Source organism: Archocentrus centrarchus, chromosome 7 (genome assembly GCF_007364275.1).
Source record: "Archocentrus centrarchus isolate MPI-CPG fArcCen1 chromosome 7, fArcCen1, whole genome shotgun sequence".
Taxonomy (NCBI): Eukaryota; Metazoa; Chordata; class Actinopteri; order Cichliformes; family Cichlidae; genus Archocentrus; species Archocentrus centrarchus.
In genome coordinates, this window is record NC_044352.1 from 33,721,062 (window position 1) to 33,739,843 (window position 18,782).

General features: G+C 41.2%; 1 protein-coding gene across 8 annotated transcripts in view; it reads left to right on the forward strand.

The window, feature by feature from the left end:
- Positions 1-18,782, forward strand: part of rbbp8l (retinoblastoma binding protein 8-like) — a 92,415-nt gene that overhangs the window by 19,697 nt on the left and 53,936 nt on the right. Inside the window, exons 1-2 of one of the 8 annotated variants that reach the window (XM_030732703.1) lie at positions 17,539-17,698; positions 18,090-18,126. The exons of 6 other annotated variants lie outside the window; for them this stretch is intronic. The gene's annotated coding sequence lies outside the window, so the exon portion shown is untranslated. Of the gene's footprint in view, positions 1-17,538; positions 17,699-18,089; positions 18,127-18,782 lie in introns of those variants that run through there. One more of the 8 variants, XM_030732702.1, reaches the window with a different exon arrangement.

The window sequence follows — 18,782 nt, forward strand, 5'->3', positions numbered from 1 at the left end:
ATATGGTTGAGGTAGAATGGTTGGCCTTATAAACTAAAATATCATATTCCCATTATGATTTTGATATCGTGGTTTGACTAGTTTTACAGTGCCTTCCAAACAGAGATCAGGTGCCACCACTAAGTTCCAACTTTTAATATTTAACCATAACCAAACTAAATGGCAATAATTCATATTTACTATTTCACATTTAGAGATATTGTTATTATTTGTGCTACATTTGGATGGAGATCTAGCTAATTGCTAGTTCAAACTATAAATTCAAATGTAGCCTACTGGTAATGTATCTGTTTACTAAATCACAATTTATCAAGATCAAGAAGACTTTATTGTCATATATATGTAAACATATAATGAAAACATATAATGAAATTTGCGTTCCAGAACACCCATCCAAGAGAAATATAAAAACAGGTGTCTGAGGTCGTGCAGCCGTTGCCGTTTATGCACTAATTCAAAACAAGCTGCAATACACCAACTAGCTGTTAGAATGAGATTGGTTATTTTATTATTTTTATATTCACACCCAGTAAATTCCAGATGTTATAGTACTTGAACTAGCTAGGTGACAGAACTAAAATCACCTTGATAATTTGACCCCTTTACAGTGAAGAATATATGAGGATGGTTAGGTCTGACTTGACTGTAATTTTTAATAATTCAATATATGTTATGGTGGAATTGATTAAATATCATGGCATCTTGGGTACTTTGTGTGTTTGATGTTTACGTATTTTATTACCATTACAATTAGTCCTACAGCGCTGATGCCCATATACCCAAATCTATATATAGTTTATACAGTGCATTTTAAGAAATAAATAAATGAAGTACAGTGAACCCTCGTTTATCGCGGGGGTTACGTTCTAAAAATAACCCGCGATAGGCAAAATCCGCGAAGTAGTCAGCTTTATTTTTTACAATTATTATACAGTACTATAGAACGAAACCAAAGATCAAAACCTGTTTTCAAGCCGAACACATTCTGTGCTGGACAGAGACGAGGGACGGAGGAGATTGATTGACAGCCAATCAGGACGCAGAACACGATGCACGCTCATACACTGTTAAAAAAAAAAAAAAAAAAGCATAAAAAAACTGCACTAAAAAAGTCCGTGAAGCAGCGAGGCTGCGAGAGGTGAAGCGCGTTATGACGAGGGTTCACTGTACATAAATATAGAAGGGCAGTCAGTAGAGAACATCCAAAATTTTACATGTGCCAATACGACGCTGCTAGACAAATCATCCAATGTTACCATACTCCATCCTAAATTACTAGATCATAAAGAATCGAAATTTATTTTACTGGCTTTTAACGATTTTTTTTATCCATATGAACAAATAATGGCACATATAATCTGGATTAATTTTATGCTTATGTACCCTAATAGCAGCCTCTAAAAAAACCAAACATTTGCAGAGATATGAATTATATATGTGTCTGTTATTTTTTTTTAGGGTTTGTAGTTCACTTTGCATTATTATGAGATTTTAATTTAAAAAAGAAAAAGACAATGAATTATCAATAGTAGCTGTTTATACCCAAGTACTATATTTCACTGCAAGAGATGAAAAATTCACTTAGATATTCTTGAAATGGTAGAAAATTGTTGCTGACTTTGACTTTTGTCAATTGACCTTGAAAATGAAATCATATGTTCTTTGGCCCTTATAGAATATTTCCACAAAGTTTACATGTAAGCAACATGTTTATGTGGCATGTATCTCTACATATAAATTCTCTGTCATTCATTGCATGGTGAACTTATCTGTGCTGTACATCAGCTCAGACAGACAAACACAGCCTCACACCCACATCCATGCACTCACTGGGCCTGCTGAGGTATGTGTTATTGTACCAGAAAGCCCTTGAGGCAAACTGACCCTGTTAAATCCACACAGGTTGTGATAGGATTGTGTAGTTGCAACTTTCTATTTGTTCATGTTACTCACTGGATTGGATTGGCTGTGCTGAACCAAGGTGCAGTCATACTGCACTGGACTTCTCCCCTATCAGTTTATGACTGCACAGCCTAAACCTGAACGGAAAATAAATATTGTTTTTTTTTTTATCTACTTGGAAGCTGAAGTGTACACAGTTTTTTTTTTTTTTGGGGGGGGGGGGGGGGGGGGATTCTTGTGGGAATTCTTTCTGAAAATTTTTTTCAGTTAGAATTCTGCTGAAAACTGCTCAAAAAAAAAAGAAAAATTAAGTAACGTGAATAATTTTAATTTTGCTTTTTGATGTGATTTTAAATTTAGTGCTCAAAAGGTTGATGATTTTGATTTCCAGTGACTTGTCATTTTGATTTCAACAAAATACACAATTTATAGTAGTAAAAATTTTCAACTTGAATATTTCATTAAACAAAATTCAAGTGTGATTTAAGTATTCCCTGATTTTTAAACAGTAAGTAGGTTCTGCTTGTCTTTTCAGGGTAACGTAGGCAGAAGAGAGAACAGCGATTAAACAGCTGTCTTAACTGTTCACCCTCTGATTGTCCTACACACACTTCATTAGCAAAGCTCTGTGTGATCAGTAAGACTAGAAAAGTGTTAGTTCAAATACATTACATTACTTCACACTTTCTACTGAACCACCCAAAATGTGTTACCCTTCTGCAAAAAACTTTACTTTAGATTTATTCTTAAGGATCTCTGCTTCTATTGCTGAAAGGTCAGCAGTATGCTGCTCTTGTAAAATCCAGATTGAGCCTCTCCATTTTATGGCTCAACCAGGACCTCTTGTGGAGGAAAATAAACATCACAATGCCCAGGCATTCAAATCAACTTTAACACCAGCACAGTTTCAGAATGCTGCCATGATGATTTTGACCAAAACTAGTCAATGTGACCCTATTACATTAATCAAATTAAAGGGTCCTCAAAATTACATTTATATATACATCTTACATATATATACATCTGGCCTGTAGTGCCATTGAGCTGTCTAGAGCCATCAGCTCAGGCCCAGAGGCTCAGGCTCTGATACAGACAAAGGCTTCTCAGCAAGATCTGCTGTCTTCTCTGACAACTGGGACTGCTCAGCAGGACCCACAGGCAGAGATCTGGGCTGTGCAGGATCCCTCAAAAGTCTTGAGATGGCCAAGGTATGAGCAGTTGTGGGCATAAAAGCAGTCTTTGTCTAGCCCCAACCTGCACAGGACACTCAGGTTGCACAGGTTGGGGCTGTGCAGGGCTCACAGCCAACTCCCCCTGATGACTGGGGCACTTGCAACTTCAGCTCAGACTCAGGATTCTTGGGACACTTAAAATTCTCAGAATGCTCAGGCTGGGGCTGTTCAGCTGGGCAAACAGCCATCTCCTCTGATGACTGGGGCGGTGGCCAGTTTAGATCAGGTGTTTGAGATTTTGTTGCTCAGAAACAAGTGAATAATTTTTATTGTCCAACAAAGTCTTAGAAACTCTGAACAAGAGAGATGGGGCAAGTGCATTTGTGAGTGTGTGCATGCTATTAGAGAGATAAGATAAGAGAAATAAAGCTAGACTATGGACTAATATATAAAAAATAAATCACAAAAAAAATCAGCTTTGAAAGTTGAAGTGAAATTTTCAGCACATTCCTCTTCTGACTCACTCTATATGTGTGCAGAGTTTCATCACAAAGTGCTGTAGGGTTGCACAGAAATTAAAGGCCAAGTATGGTCAAATTCAGTAAGGACCATGGTATATGATATCCTATCCAAAATAAAAAATAAAAAATCATCCTTCACAGTTGACATGAAATTCTCAATGCATTCTTCTTCCTCCTTGTCTGCTTTAAATATGTGCAAGATTTCAATGCAAAGCATTATAGAAATTAAAGGACAATTATGCTCTAATCTAGAAAGGTCTGTGGTATGTGATAATAGTGTGTCTACAAATGATTAATTCTTGATAGTTGACATGAAATTCTCAACACATTCCTGTTTAGGCCCTCCTGCTCTACATGTGACAGTTTCATTTTAAAAGGCTGCAGGATTCCTTAGAAAATTAAATGACAGTTATGCTCAAGTTCAAATAGGTTAATGGACTATGATAATATCATATAATATGATATGTCAGATACCCATTAAATATTGTAATGGGTATCTGACATAAAATTCTGCAAAAAAAAAAAAAACATCTGTGGACCTGCCCACTTTGAGGTACTCACGTCGCTGTACCCCCAAGTGAGTACCTCAAAGTATCGCTTTGTATTATGCCATTTTCTTATTTGAAATTCACTTCAAATAATCATATTACAAGGATGCCATTTTTCATTTGCATTGCTCTCTGCTCATAGTTATAAATGCAATATAAATACTCTAATGTCATATTTTAATTTTTACTTACATACTGTAGGCCAGGAAGCAAAGTCAGTTTAAAAAGACACATTTATTGCTTATGGAAAAATAGTACAGTTGAATCCTATAAAAAGATTTAGTCCAGTGCATTTAGTTCACGTTGCATTTCCAAAAGATTTTGAGAGGTTTCTCTGAAACAGTGCGTTACACAAGTTTAACCCAACAAGCGCAATTAAGGTTCAAAGCAGGGCATGTAATAAAAATAATTTTATCAGTAAGTAACCATTAATTCCAAAATTAAAAGTAATAATAACAAATTATTGAATTCTTGTTAAATTATTTTTCAGTGTGTCATAATAAATTTGAAATTATACACAAATATTCAGTTATATCAGGGCCAGAAAAAAAAAATTCAGCCTGGAAGCTAGTGCTAATTAGTTTGTTAATGCTAATTAGCTTGCTAATTTGGGGACGGATGGTGGGGGGTCGTTGTGAGGCAAGGTGCTGGCGATGCCAAAGCGTACGAAGCAATGCAGTATGAGTGCTGTGTGTACACAAAAAAAACAGCGTCTTTTCTGCCCTCGCTCTGGTTGCTAGACATATAGATAATTCTTCCTGATAATAAAGCATTAATAGTTGTCATTACTGAGCTTTATTCAACACACCACTGGTCGACTGTGCCCCGCCTAAATGAAGCTGCTAATGAAGCACATTACTGAACAGGAAGTGCTGATTCCGTGACTTACAGTTTCACAATTTTCAGAATTAGACTGAATAAACAATATAAAATACACCAAAGCAAACAGTGTCACATTGAACAAACAACAATGGCTCGTAAGGACCCACAAAACTCCCTGCCTGACATTAGCAAAATGTCACACCCTCAGCAACCTAACCCTTGCAACTTATTGCATGACATCAGATAAAAGAAGAACATTTGTAACTGGTCTTAAATACACCCGACTATTGCCATCCTTTATCACCATATGCGTGCACTTTTTTGCTTACGTTTTTAGTGACCTGGGGTTAATCTGTACCCCATGGATTTAATCAAAGAAAGCATAGATATAACCATAAAATGAACTTTATTTCAACCAATAAATGAACACTGCATGCATCTGACCACCAAAGAAACACTGCATCCATTTAACCACCAAGCAAACACTGCATGCATTTAACCACCAAACAAACACTGAATGCACTTAAACTGAATTGAAATATTCTGCAAAACATTTATCATTAGCAACCTCATTCTGGATGAACATACCTAAAATGAAGTTACACAATATCAGGTAGCTGATAAGATTTGGGAGCAAAAATATCCAGATATATGTATAAGAAAGACTAGCTAATTTCATCTAAATTTGTCTGATATGAAACCTTTTCAAAATATTTTTTATTACGACAAATCACTTTTTTCTGTGTTCACTGTACAATAACCTCCTCAAGTCCAAGGTCAATGTCCTGTATTTCTAGCCATGCCAGATGTGCTGACACGTTTTGTATGTCTTACCCCTACTTATTCTCCCAGATCTTTTACAGTTGCAGCTGGATGTATATTGGATTTGATTCAAGTATTCTAGTCCTATCTATATACCTATCTATGTATATATATCTATATATATATCTATATATCTTACCTATATAGAGATACCACAAGGTAGCAGTGCTGCATCAAAAAGAGACACCTTTTGGCAATGATGGAAACCCTGGGGTACAGAATTACCCCAGGTCCATAAAACTGTAACTTTTGCAATTGAAATGAAAAAGTTAATAAGTGGCTATTGATTGATGAGGGCAATGCATAAAAAAAGGACCAGTAAGGACCAAGGAACAAACTCCTAAAAGGATTGCTCGATAACATTTACTCCAATAATATTATTTTTAAAAATTGGGACTTGGGGTACAGAATTACCCCAGGAACGCATAATAGGGTTTTAACTTCGATCTTTCTAACATGTCCATCACTACTGGGGTGAGCTTTCACTATGACCCCCATAGGCCATTGGTTCTTCTTTACCAATGGGTTCTTCAGGAGAAGAACATCCCCCAGCCGAAGGTTGGGTCTAGGCTCCTTACATTTATGTCGGCACTGCAATGTGGAAAGGAATTCCTTCTGCCAACGATGCCAGAAGGAGTTAGTCAGACTCTGAACTTGTCTCCACTACCGTTTGTAAAGATCTTTTTCTCCAAAGTCGCCTTGAAGTACAGGAACAGCTCTGACCTTCTGAGTGAGGAGAGTGGCTGAGTGAGGATGAGAGGGGAGTCTGGGTCGCTTGACACTGAAACCAAAGGTCGTGTATTCATGATTGCAACCACCTCTGCCAAAAAGTTGATCAGAACATCACAAGTGAGATCTTGAGATCCAAGTTGAGCGAGCTGGGAGTCCAAGATCTTACGTGCAATTCCAATCATCCGCTCCCAACTACCCCCATATGTGAAGAGTGCAGAGGATTAAAATCCAGGTGTAGCCACTATCGTTGAGAAATACGTTAAAGTTTGGGTCAGAAGAGATTTTGATGTCAAACTGCAACTCCTTACATGCCCCTGTGAAGTTAGTCCCACAATCTGATCTCAGTTGTTTTGCAGGCTCCTTTATAGAAAAGAACCTGTGAAGAGCACTGATAAAATTGGAAGTGTCCATAGACTCTATGGCCTCCATACGCAGCATGATGTACAGGTTTTTCTCAACACTGTTGAGGTCTGACTGGAGAAGGCGTCCGTCGACCCTGAGGAAGCCAGCCTTGTCTATGCCTTGGACAAGTTCCTTCCTTCTCTGATTGCCTTGAGCTCCTCTGGGAATCTATCTTTTTGAACTGCCCTTATTATTGTCTCTGTAACTTTCTGAGAATCTGAAATGCTGAGTTCGTTGCACATGTCCCATCCATTACATTTCTCACTGTGCCTCTTCACTGAGGAGGTATGTGCTATGTGCACCAACCTGGCAATGGCTCTGCTGAGTGAGCACAAGCTGGAGAATGAGGTCAGGTTTTTAGTATTCAAAACAGTGTGACATCCGTCGCACAAGTGAACAAAGGACGAACGTCTATGTCTTTGTCAGGATTCTGAAGGTCAAATGTTTCTGCATCACGTGAACTACTCTGTTGGTTTGAGGACAAAGTCTGGTCCCACCAACAATGTGCTGGCTGACAGTTTGGTCACTGGGAGGGATCAAGAACCATGGTCTGCTGGGTTACGCTCGGATGATACATAGCTCCATTGAGTTGGTTGTCACACGTCAAATGCGCTGCACATGGTTGTTGACAAAAACATGAAACCTCCAAGACTCATTGTAAACATAGCCAAGGACGACCCTGCTGTCTGAAAAGAAACGCATAGAACTGATATGGATGTCCATTTCATCTCTAATTATTTCTACGACTTCCACTGCTAACACTGCGGCACACAGCTCAAGCCTCGGAATGGTTAGCCTTGGAATGTCACACTGTTTTGGTGCAAGCTTGGCTTTTCCAAATACGAATGCGATCTTGTTGTCACTGTTAATTGCTTTCAAGAAAGCTACAGCTGATATTGCTTGGGTTGAAGTGTCACATGGGGTGGCTGTAGCTCAGGCAGTAGAGCAGGTCACCTACTGATGGGAAGGTCAGCGGTTCGATTCCTGGCTACTCCAGGCTGCATGCCAATGTATCCCTGGGCAAGATACTTAACCCCAAGTTGCTCTCTGTAGCGTTAGAGTGTGAATTTTAGATAATAAAAGCACTTAGCTTAGTTAATCATGGAAGTGCTTGTGTGAATGGGGTAAATGTGTTGTATAAGCACTTTGAATGCTCAAACAGAGTAGAAAAGCACTATATAAGATATAAATTGCTGATAGAAAAGGTGCGGTATGGCCTCGGGATGTGCATTTGTTCGAGTTGGTTAAGAGCATCTTTCTAGTCTAGCTATTCCTGTAACATGGTTTCTGGGAGTGGATCATCCCACCCACTAGTATTTTTGGTAAGCTGTCATAACAGTGCCCTCCCTTTGACACTCACAGGCACTTCAAACCTCAATGGATCAAACAGACTATTAATAATTGTGGATAGGATGCCCCTTTCTGTGTAGGGTTTCTCAGCTTTAGAAACTCTAAAGGTGAATATGTCTTTCTCGATATCCCAACCTACCCTCAAGCTCCTCTGCATAGGTGGAAATTCTGTGCTAAAGTCTAGATCTTTCAGCCCACTTGCAAGATCAACACAGGGAAACGCCCTCATGACCTCAGGGCTGTTGGAGGCTATTTTAATTGGAAATGCGAGCAGGTGCGTCTCTAAGGATTTTGACTGCTTCAGACTCTGTGGGCACAAATGTCTTTCAATGTCCATCATCGACATAGAAATGTCTTTCAATAAACTGTTTTGCCGTGGGGCTGTAACGTGTCTGGCTGGTGTGCCACATTTCTGAGTCCAAATGTGGCAACAGCTGGTGAAGGGATATTACCAAATACGTGCACCTTCATCTTATATTCCACGATTTCATCCTTGGGTTGCTGTTACAGTACCAGAGGAACCATAGAAGTTCCTGTGGCTCTCTTGCCCAAGAAAGCAGTGGGACATTTGTTGTATGTCTGCTGTAAGTGCCACTGCCTCTTCTCTGAAGCAGACTATTACCCCAACAAGACTGTTGTTCATGTTTGAGCTTGTTAACAGCACATCATTCAAAGACACTCCCTGGCACTTAGCACTAGAGTCAAATACCACCCTAATGTTCCCCGGTTTCTGTAGGTGGTAAACCCTGAAAAATGGCAGATACCAGCAATCCTACATCCTTCCCAGGGACAGAGCTGGCTCTGCATGGACTTTATCAAACAACCCCTGCATAAAGTGCATAAAGTGTCTTCTCCAGGCTGCGGAGAAGTTACTCTAAGCGACTGGAGGCTAAGCCCTTATTGTTAGGAAGACGGGGTCTTGGTGAACGTAAAGAAAGTGTGGCTGTCCAGCTATTTGTGCTGTCTTGGTGAATGATACACATTTACTTCTCTAGCAACATCAAAGGTGGCACTTGTAATGACTTCCATGAAATGTTGTTTGAGTGATGTAGTACCACCTGGATTAACAATGTAAATTTCATTAAAGTGCAAGTTTTTAGTCAACAAATAATGTAGTTATGGATCTTTATGTATTGTTGAGTTCCAAAACCACGTAAAATTAATACAGAGACTCTGTTATTGGTGTTGCACAATGTGATGAACACAGTTCAGTAATATTGAAATCACTGACAATGACAAAAAAAAAAAATCATAATTACCTTATTGTCCTCTGCCATGATACTTGTGTCATCCACATTCCCTGTGTTGGATGAATGAACTCCTGGTCCACTGCGTGGGGTTCCGAACAGGACTGCTGCACTTATAATGATGTCCATTTCTGTAAAACTGGAGGAACACACCAGCAGTCCAAAGATGAGAATGCTTTGGGCATTCTACAAAACAGAGAAAAAAAATTATCTATCCATCCATTTTCTTTTGCTTATCTGGGGCTGGGTCACAAAGGTAGCAGCCTAAGCAGAGAGGCCCAGACCTCCCTCTCCCCAGCCATGTCCTCCTGCTCATCCAGGGTGACTGCAAGGCATTCCCAGGCCAGTGTGTCTTGGGTCTGCCCCAGGGCTTCTTCCCGGTAGGACATGCCTGGAACTATAAGACACAGACTATAACTCCAGAGATGGACAGTGTCCTAGGGGCTGCTCTCTGCCTGACACACTCAACAAGTTCTACACCCGCTTTGAGGAGGATGAGGATTACATAGGGGATCAATCCTTGCACATCTGCTGGCCCAGATAACATCTCTGGGCAGGTGCTAAGTGACTGTGCAGACCAACTCTCTGGAGTGTTGGCAGACATTTTCAACTCCTCCCTCACACAAGCAGCTGTCCCCACCTGCTTAAAGACTGCCACCATCATCCCAGTCCCCAAGAGCTCCACAGTGACAGTCCTGAATGACTATTGGCCAGTGGTTCTCACCCCGATAGTCATGAAGTGCTTTGAGAGACTGGTTATGGTCTGCTTCAAGGAAACCATCGATGTCATTGTGGACCCACACCAATATGCATACCAGAAGAACCAGTCCACTGAGGATGCTATGTCCTCTGTGGTTCACACTGCCCTCACCCACTTGGAGTGTAAGAACTCCTATATCTGTATCCGTAATTTGTTTTCAAGTTTTTCTGTTATCAGCTTTCTGGACTCTGCACACACCGGTCTTGTTTTCAGTTCTTTAGTGTTATGATACTTCCCCTACTTTTTCTTTTCCTGTTTGTCTGTTTGTTTGTTTGTTTGTTTGTTTGTTTGTTTTGTTCCTTTGGGCATCCTGTGGGAGGTGCTTTGGGAGTATCGGGTGTCTGGCCCATTGCTAGGAGCCATTCAGTCCCTGTACAGTTGTCGCAAGAGCTTAGTCCACATTGTCAGCAATAAGTCGGGCTCATTCCCAGTAGGTGTTGTTGTAGGGCTGTACTTTGTCATCGATTCTGTTCATAATTTTATGGACAGAATTTCTAGGTGGTGCTAAGTGGTGGAAAGCTTCCACTTTGTTGGCCTAAGAATCTCATTTCTGCTTCTTGTGAATGATGCAGTCCATTTGGCTTCATTAGGTGGTCGCCTCCAGCTCACACTGGAGCAGCCAAGTGTGATGTGGCAGAACGGAGTATTAGCATCTGCAAATCTAAAGCCATGGTTCTCAGCCAGAAAAGGGTAAAGTGGCCACACCAGGTCAAGAGCAAATTGCTGCCCCAAGTGGAGAAGTTTAAGTATATCAGGGTCTTGTTCATGAGTGAGGAGTGATTGTGCAGGGTTCTTGCAAGCGATTGAACACTCGGTGCTGCACAATGCTTAGGTCGTCTTGTGTCAAGCTGAAAATATTACTGGTTCGCTGCTCTGTTATTGCAATTAGCAAGTGGGTGCGCACCCCGTACCACTCAGATTAGAGCAGCGTAACACAGACCAGAGGGATTCAGGTGCCTTCAATGATCCTTAAGACCAAGGGCATAGGAATGATTTGGAATTGGAGGGGACACATATCGTAAACCTGACAGATCGGTAAATACTCTGAGCAAAGCATTAAAAAAAAATGCTATATTGATCACATGTCTATCGCAATACATATTGCTATTGATTTATTGCCCAGCCCTAAGACGTATACATTACATCTCATATGCTGTCAACTCTGTTAACAGCACCACCTAACCCTTACAGTAAAAGTTTTAATTTATTTTAAAACATCACCCCACCCTCTTTTTATCCTGTCTCCTTTGTGCTGCGTTGCTGCTCCTAAACATACAAAATGGTTTCAGAGATGAGGTACAGCTCCTGAACCTAAAGGTGGCTTATTTTATAATAAACAAGAAAAAAAACCCTTTATTGGTCACTATGGAGAAGCATTTCACTAATTCTAGTGAGATGTTGTACTTTACCTGGCAACCTAAACATAACCTAACCCATACTCTTATAAGTACTGTGGAAATAATGAAAACATTATTGAAAATTTATCTTGGAAAAAAAAATCAACCTGACATCAGTCCTCACCTGTTCTTTCTGGATTTATTATAATTTATATGGTTTTTAAACCTGACCTCACACCCTGAAGCTCCACCTGGCTCTCCTCTCTCCTTCCTGAACCAGTTCTTCTAATGATCAAATTGTTTAGTTTTATATTTAAAATTAATAAGAGGCTTATACATATTTCAATAAACTAATTTAAGACCTTGTCTGAGCTTCTTCAGCCTCTCCACCTTTCATTGCTTCATCTGAGTCATTACTCTATGTACTACGATTCTCCTGGTAAGATCAATACACATATGAGATAATGAAATGAAACATTTTGGCTCATGTAGCTAACCTCTAGAGAAAGTTAGCAGTTAAATATTGGATGAGTGACCATCCCAGGATTAGGATGACTGAACCAAAAAAGATTTGGTTTCTATATATGAAAGTAAACTGACAACAAGACGTTATAAACAAGCCATACAGTACAGACCCTTTTACAGCCTGCGTCATCAAAAGATGCGTGCATTTTGGCAACGGAAGTGAACTGCTACTCCATTCAAATCAATAAGAACAATGAGTCTTCACAGTGTTTAAATGTGATTTAAAAGTGATGTCAGCATCAAAATGTCTGGCTGTTGCATGTTTGGCTGTCAGAATTTCTACTCTACCAAAAGTGGACTGCAGTTGTACCGAATCCCACGGGATCACTGCTGTTTAAGAGAAAATGGAGGCATCTGTGGTTGCAAGCTATCAAATGTACTGATAAAAATTGGACTGAGGACGCGATCAGGACTAAGGACAGGAAAATGCTCACGTTTGAAGCGCCCATTTTATATCAGGTAAAGTTATTTATCTACTCTGGTTATACCAGGATGTCAGGTATTTAAAGTAAACAGCAGTAGCTGGTAGGCTGGACTCAGAGTCCTGATTTTTAAATTAATATTAAATTGCACTATAGATTATAATATGCAGTGCCAGTCAAAAGTCTGAGCAGACTCACATACGAATGGTTGAGCATGTAGCTCAGTAGGTAGAGCAGGTCACCTACTGATTGGAAGGTCAGCGGTTCGATTCCTGGCTACTCCAGGCTACGTGCCAATGTATCCTTGGGCAAGATACTTAACCCCAAGTTGCTCTCTGACTGTTCCGTTGGAGTATGAATGTGTGTGAATATTAGTTAATTAAAAGCACTTAGCTTATTAAAAACATGGAAGTGCTTGTATGAATGGGAGTGCATGGGTAAATGTAAAAAACATGTTGTATAAGCACTTTGAGTGCTCTGACTGAGTAGAAAAGCGCTATATAAGAACTAGTCCATTTACTATTTTCACAGTGTGACTGGAACCGTATATACACTGCTTAAAAAAAATAAAGGGAACACTCAAATAACACATCCTAGATCTGAAAGAAATGTTCTGTACAAAGTTAAATGTGCTGACAACAAAATCACACAAAAATTATCAATGGAAATCAAATTTATTAACCAATGGAGGCCTGGATTTGGAGTCACACACAAAATTAAACTGGAAAAACAAACTACAGGCTGATCCAACTTTGATGTAATGTCCTTAAAGCAAGTCAAAATGAGTTTCAGTATTGTGTGTGGCCTCCACGTGCCTGTATGAACTCCCTACAACGCCTGGGCATGCTCCTGATGAGGTGGTGGATGGTCTCCTGAGGGTTCTCCTCCCAGACCTGGACTAAAGCATCCGCTAACTCCTGGACAGTCTGTGGTGCAATGTGACGTTGGTGGATGGAGCGAGACATGATATCCCAGATGTGCTCAGTGGGATTCAGGTCTGGGGAACAGGCGGGCCAGTCCATAGCTTCAATGCCTTCATCTTGCAGGAACTGCTGACACACTCCAGCCACATGAGCTCTAGCATTGTCCTGCATTAGGAGGAACCCAGGGCCAACCGCACCAGCATATGGTCTCACAAGGGGTCTGAGGATCTCATCTCGGTACCTAATGGTAGTCATGCTAGCTCTGGCGAGCACATGGAGGGCTGTGCGGCCCTCCAAAGAAATGCCACCCCACACCATTACTAACCCACTGCCAAACCGGTCATGCTGAAGGATGTTGCAGACAGCAGATCGCTCTCCACAATGTCTCCAGACTCTGTCACGTCTGTCACATGTGCTCAGTCTGAACCTGCTTTCATCTGTGAAGAGCACAGGGTGCCAATGGCGAATTTGCCACTGCTGGTGTTCTCTGGCAAATGCCAAGCATCCTGCACGGTGTTGGGCTGTGAGCACAACCCCCATCTGTGGACGTCGGGCCCTCATACAATCCTCATGGAGTCAGTTTCTAACTGTTTGTGCAGACACGTGCACATTTGTGGCCTGCTGGAGGTCATTTTGGAGGGCTCTGGCAGTGCTCCTCCTGTTCCGCCTTGCACAAAGGCGGAGGTAGCGGTCCTGCTGCTGGGTTGTTGCCCTCCTATGGCCTCCTCCATGTCTCCTGGTGTACTGGCCTGTCTCCTGGTAGCACCTACAGGCTCTGGACACTACGCTGACAGACGCAGCAAACCTTCTTGCCACAGCTCGCATTGATGTGCCATCCTGGATGAGCTGCACAACCTGAGCCATTTGTGTGGGTTGTAGAGTCCGTCTCATGCTACCACGAGTGTGAAAGCACCACCAACACTCAAAAGTGACCAAAACATCAGCCAGAAAGCATAGGTACTGAGAAGTGGTCTGTGGTCCCCACCTGCAGAACCACTCCTTTATTGAGTGTGTCTTGCTGATTGCCAATAATTTCCACCTGTTCGCTAGTCCATTTGCACAACAGCATGTGAAATTGATGGTCAATCAGTGTTGCTTCCTAAGTGGACAGTTTGATTTCACATAAGTTTGATTTACTTGGAGTTATATTGTGTTGTTTAGTGTTCCCTTTATTTTTTGAGCAGTGTATTTTTTTCATTGTAAATCAATATCTGCAGCCGGAAAACTCTTAACAAGCTGGAAAAGCAGTTTGACGAAGTACTCACGCTGCCCTGCAGGTACAATCCGCTGTGAGGACGTAGTTCTCTGACTTGGTTACAATGGCCCAAGCCTCATATACAGCAGTCCTGTTTCCTTGTCTTTGACTTGGAAGAATTTCTGCCTTCAAGACACAAAACTCAGAGTCTATGCCCTGATTTTTGATGTTTGGTACATGGCTGCAAACAACATAACTGTAAGCATCCAGTGCCTTGTATGTGCTGCAACCTCTCTCTGGTGTATTTGCTGGGTTTTTCCACCAAATACACGTATATACCCATCCACGGATACTGGGCCACTAGCTACGGTACCACAGGGATTGGAGTCGGTGGTCAAAATTAATTTTTCCAGGTAGTTTTCACGATCTTTCGTTGATAATCCCTTCTCGTAGATTGAGACGCTATTGAACTCCGCTGTATTTCCGTTTCCAAAATGCGTGCCCATCACTACCTACATCATCATTGTTTACAAACAGTAAAAGGGTCTATTCACGGCAACATTCCCAACAGACCGTTTTACCTCATTCAAAAGAGTTTCTGACTCCTGCCTGTCTCCGCCTCCCAAACTCACTGTTCAGAGGGGGGCGGGGGAGCACAGTGACATGACGCTATGTCGCGCCTTCAAAATAAAGGCACGCGAGTTACAGATTTAGTTTTTTTTTTTTTTCTCTGAGGTGTAATTTTTGGGTACGACAAATGCACTTCAATATCGGTTCCTACGCCTATGCTTAAGACCAACCATTATCCTCACAGAATATTACATACATAGCTGGCATGGCATTTAGGGTTTAACATTAGTTTGCTCCAGAGATTAGTTTGCTAATGCTAATTAGCTCCCCCACCCCCAACGCACCAGGGTGATTTTTTTTTCTGGCTAGAACCCTGTTGTGTGGTCTCACTTCATAAAGGGAGGCACTTACATGGCTCAGGTCCAGCCTTCATGTCAGCACCTCGGGGTTGCAGGAAGAATATCCTGGAATTATATTTTTCATTCATTGTTTTTGATCAGTGATTTGCAGGGGTGAAAGTAGTTTTCAATTATTGGCGGTACTATGACACACACACACACACACACACACACATATATATATATATATATATATATATATATATATATATATAGAGAGAGAGAGAGAGAGAGAGCGAGAGAGAGAGACAGAGAGACAGAGAGAGAGAGAGAGCTATTGCCTGCCTGGATAAGGCAGAAATTAGAATCAGTTGACAATGTGGAATATATTTTTGTTATTAAGGAACTGAAATGTTTACACACAATGCACACTTAACACAACTGATGACCACCTCCATGCATTCTGGCTCTGTCCACTTGTCAAATAACCACCAAATTTTCGCAAAGCTCAATCCTCTTGGCATCCATTGTGTTTTGGAGCTCAATGTGCTCTGGAGCTCAATGCGCTCTCATGTAGCGTAAATGAAATCTTCGGTCATAAGCAGTGTTTTTGAATGATAAATGGACTAGTTCTTATATAGCGCTTTTCTACTCAGTATGAGCACTCAAAGCACTTATACAACACATTTTACATTTACCCATGCACTCCCATTCATACGAGCACTTCCATGTTTTTACTAAGCTAAGTGCTTTTTAATTATCTAACATTCACACACATTCATACTCCGACGGAACGGTCGGAGAGCAACTTGGGGTTAAGCATCTTGCCCAAGGATACATTGGCACGTAGCCTGGAGTAGCCAGGAATCGAACCGCTGACCTTCCGATCAGTGGGTGACCTGCTCTACCTACTGAGCTACAGCCACCCCTACAGCCACATCAGTCCTCTAATACTGTCAAAATGTTTCTGTCACCTACCAAGCATTCAAACACTGCTCTGCATACTGTGTGAATATGGATAAACTCAGTGTCAGTATTGGTCATTCATTCATTGGCCTTTCATTTGAGGGGGAAAAAAAAAAAAAAGTATTTCCTTTGTGCAATGCTTGATTGAAGCTTAGGTTTCTCAAGTGCCCTTTCAGTGAAATTATTAAAAATCAAGGGGTTTAGGGGCTGTATCAGATGTGGTTACCGTGTGCAAAAGACGCACGTCAATACAATCAGTCTTCCCTTAAGTGTTGATATTTATGGTCCCTGTGGTACCAGGAGTGGCAACTTGTAGGACGGAAGATGATGATGACGATGACGGTGATGATAGTCATCTCAACCCAGTCATGCCAGTCATAAGGAATCTGGCTTAGGAATCAGGAAGTGGCATTGCATCTAGTTTCTGAGACAACAAATGTGCTTTTGCTATTGTCTGTTGTTGCCATCAAATTTACATACCAGTACCACTGTCGATGAGTCTACCACACCCTGCTGCTCACTTCACACACACGGCTGCCCATATTTCATATACAAAGACATCATTCAAGATCAAAGAAGTTAGAGCAATGGACCGAGGAGATGGAGCCAACATCCATACAGCTTTTAAGTAGATCAGTTGCAACTTTTGCCATATTAAGGTTTTTTTGTTAGGGTTATGAACCATGTCATTTTTTTTCCCTTTAATCATAGAAAAATTATATAAAGACTCTAAACTCTTCTAATTTAGATGTGCAACTGCAGCCGTCTGCATTGGACATTTCTGTTCTCTAGTCAGTTTCGTCCCTCTATTGCTACAGGGCTTTAGGGGACCGGTTTAGCCAGTTATGTGGGATTTCAGCAGAACAGGAATATCAAGGGAGAACTTGCCCAGGCCTCTCTGTTTCTGCTCCTCAAGGGGACGACTGCCCTGACCGGTTTTCTGGGGTGGAGAGATGAGATAGTGACAGAGTGCGAGGAGGAGGCTGTATGTGGGGCGTTCTCCCTTAACTCATTTTCCACTCTCTCTTTTATCACACTTGGTCTCACACCGTTTGTGTATCATTACATCCATCTGTGGAAAAGTAGCAACGGCTAGGATAGGAGCGGAAGAGAGCGAGAGAGAGAGAGTCCCTGGCTGTTTGTGGTGAGTTGGAACTGATTTGGCTCCGAATTGTTGCCTGAGGACGAGGATAGACTAGCTGACATGTGAGTGGTGTATGTGCAGGCAAGGATTCAGCCAGCACACAGGCCAGGAAGCAATTGTGGCCTTATCAGGCTGTTCATGCACAGGAGTGAGAGGTGGTGTTTTGGTAAGAGCTTAGGGGCAATTACAAAATTGCGTCACAGTGTTATAAATGTACTTATTTACGATGCATATGTAGTAATGAAGTCGATATAAATAAATACACAGTACAGATTTCTTTAATGAGGCCACTTCTGGGGTTTATTTTGAGGATTTCAAAGATATGTATTTAGAAGCCTGTAGCTCTTAATTTAAATGTCTCAGTAAACATTCATCATTATTTCCAATCCAGGTATACGACCTCACTACACGTCTTCCACAGTTAAAAGGTAGTATAGCAAGCAGCAACCCTGTCTGCTCCTATTTGTTTCAAACAGCATCAGCTCACATTGTGCGAAAGCAGTGTCTGAGGTCTGAACCACAAAACTTCCTCTCTGTCTCTCTCTCTCTCACACACACACACACACACACACACACACACACACACACACACACACAAAACTAAGCTCTCGTTTCAGACAGAAAATGTCCCATGCCGATGGGAGGTGTTTTTAATGTTTGTGTTAAAGCTGCAGTAGTGAAATATGCCATCAGTGTTTTCCCTCTCTCTTAAGGTGTGCGCCATCCAGGACTACATGTCTGCTAACATGCTAATGTTTATGTCAACAATCAAAGAACTGTGATACAGATAACTGAGCTACAGTCCTGGAAATGGATTCATAAATAATAATTTGTGTGTGTGCATGTGTGTGTGTGTGGGTGTGTGTGTAAGAGTGAATAATGATCTGGAGATAGCAGAGCGGGCACATAAAAGCAGACAGGTCTTTTCTTGCTCTGCTGTGGTGATGTGAACAGTCACTTGTCTGACATATCCTGACATGTTGAGAGAGACAAATCCAGGCTGATCAAATGCTAAAATCAGAGCATTTTTGCTCTACGATTATGTTTCTGTATCTGCATAAATATGCAAACTTTTATTACTCAT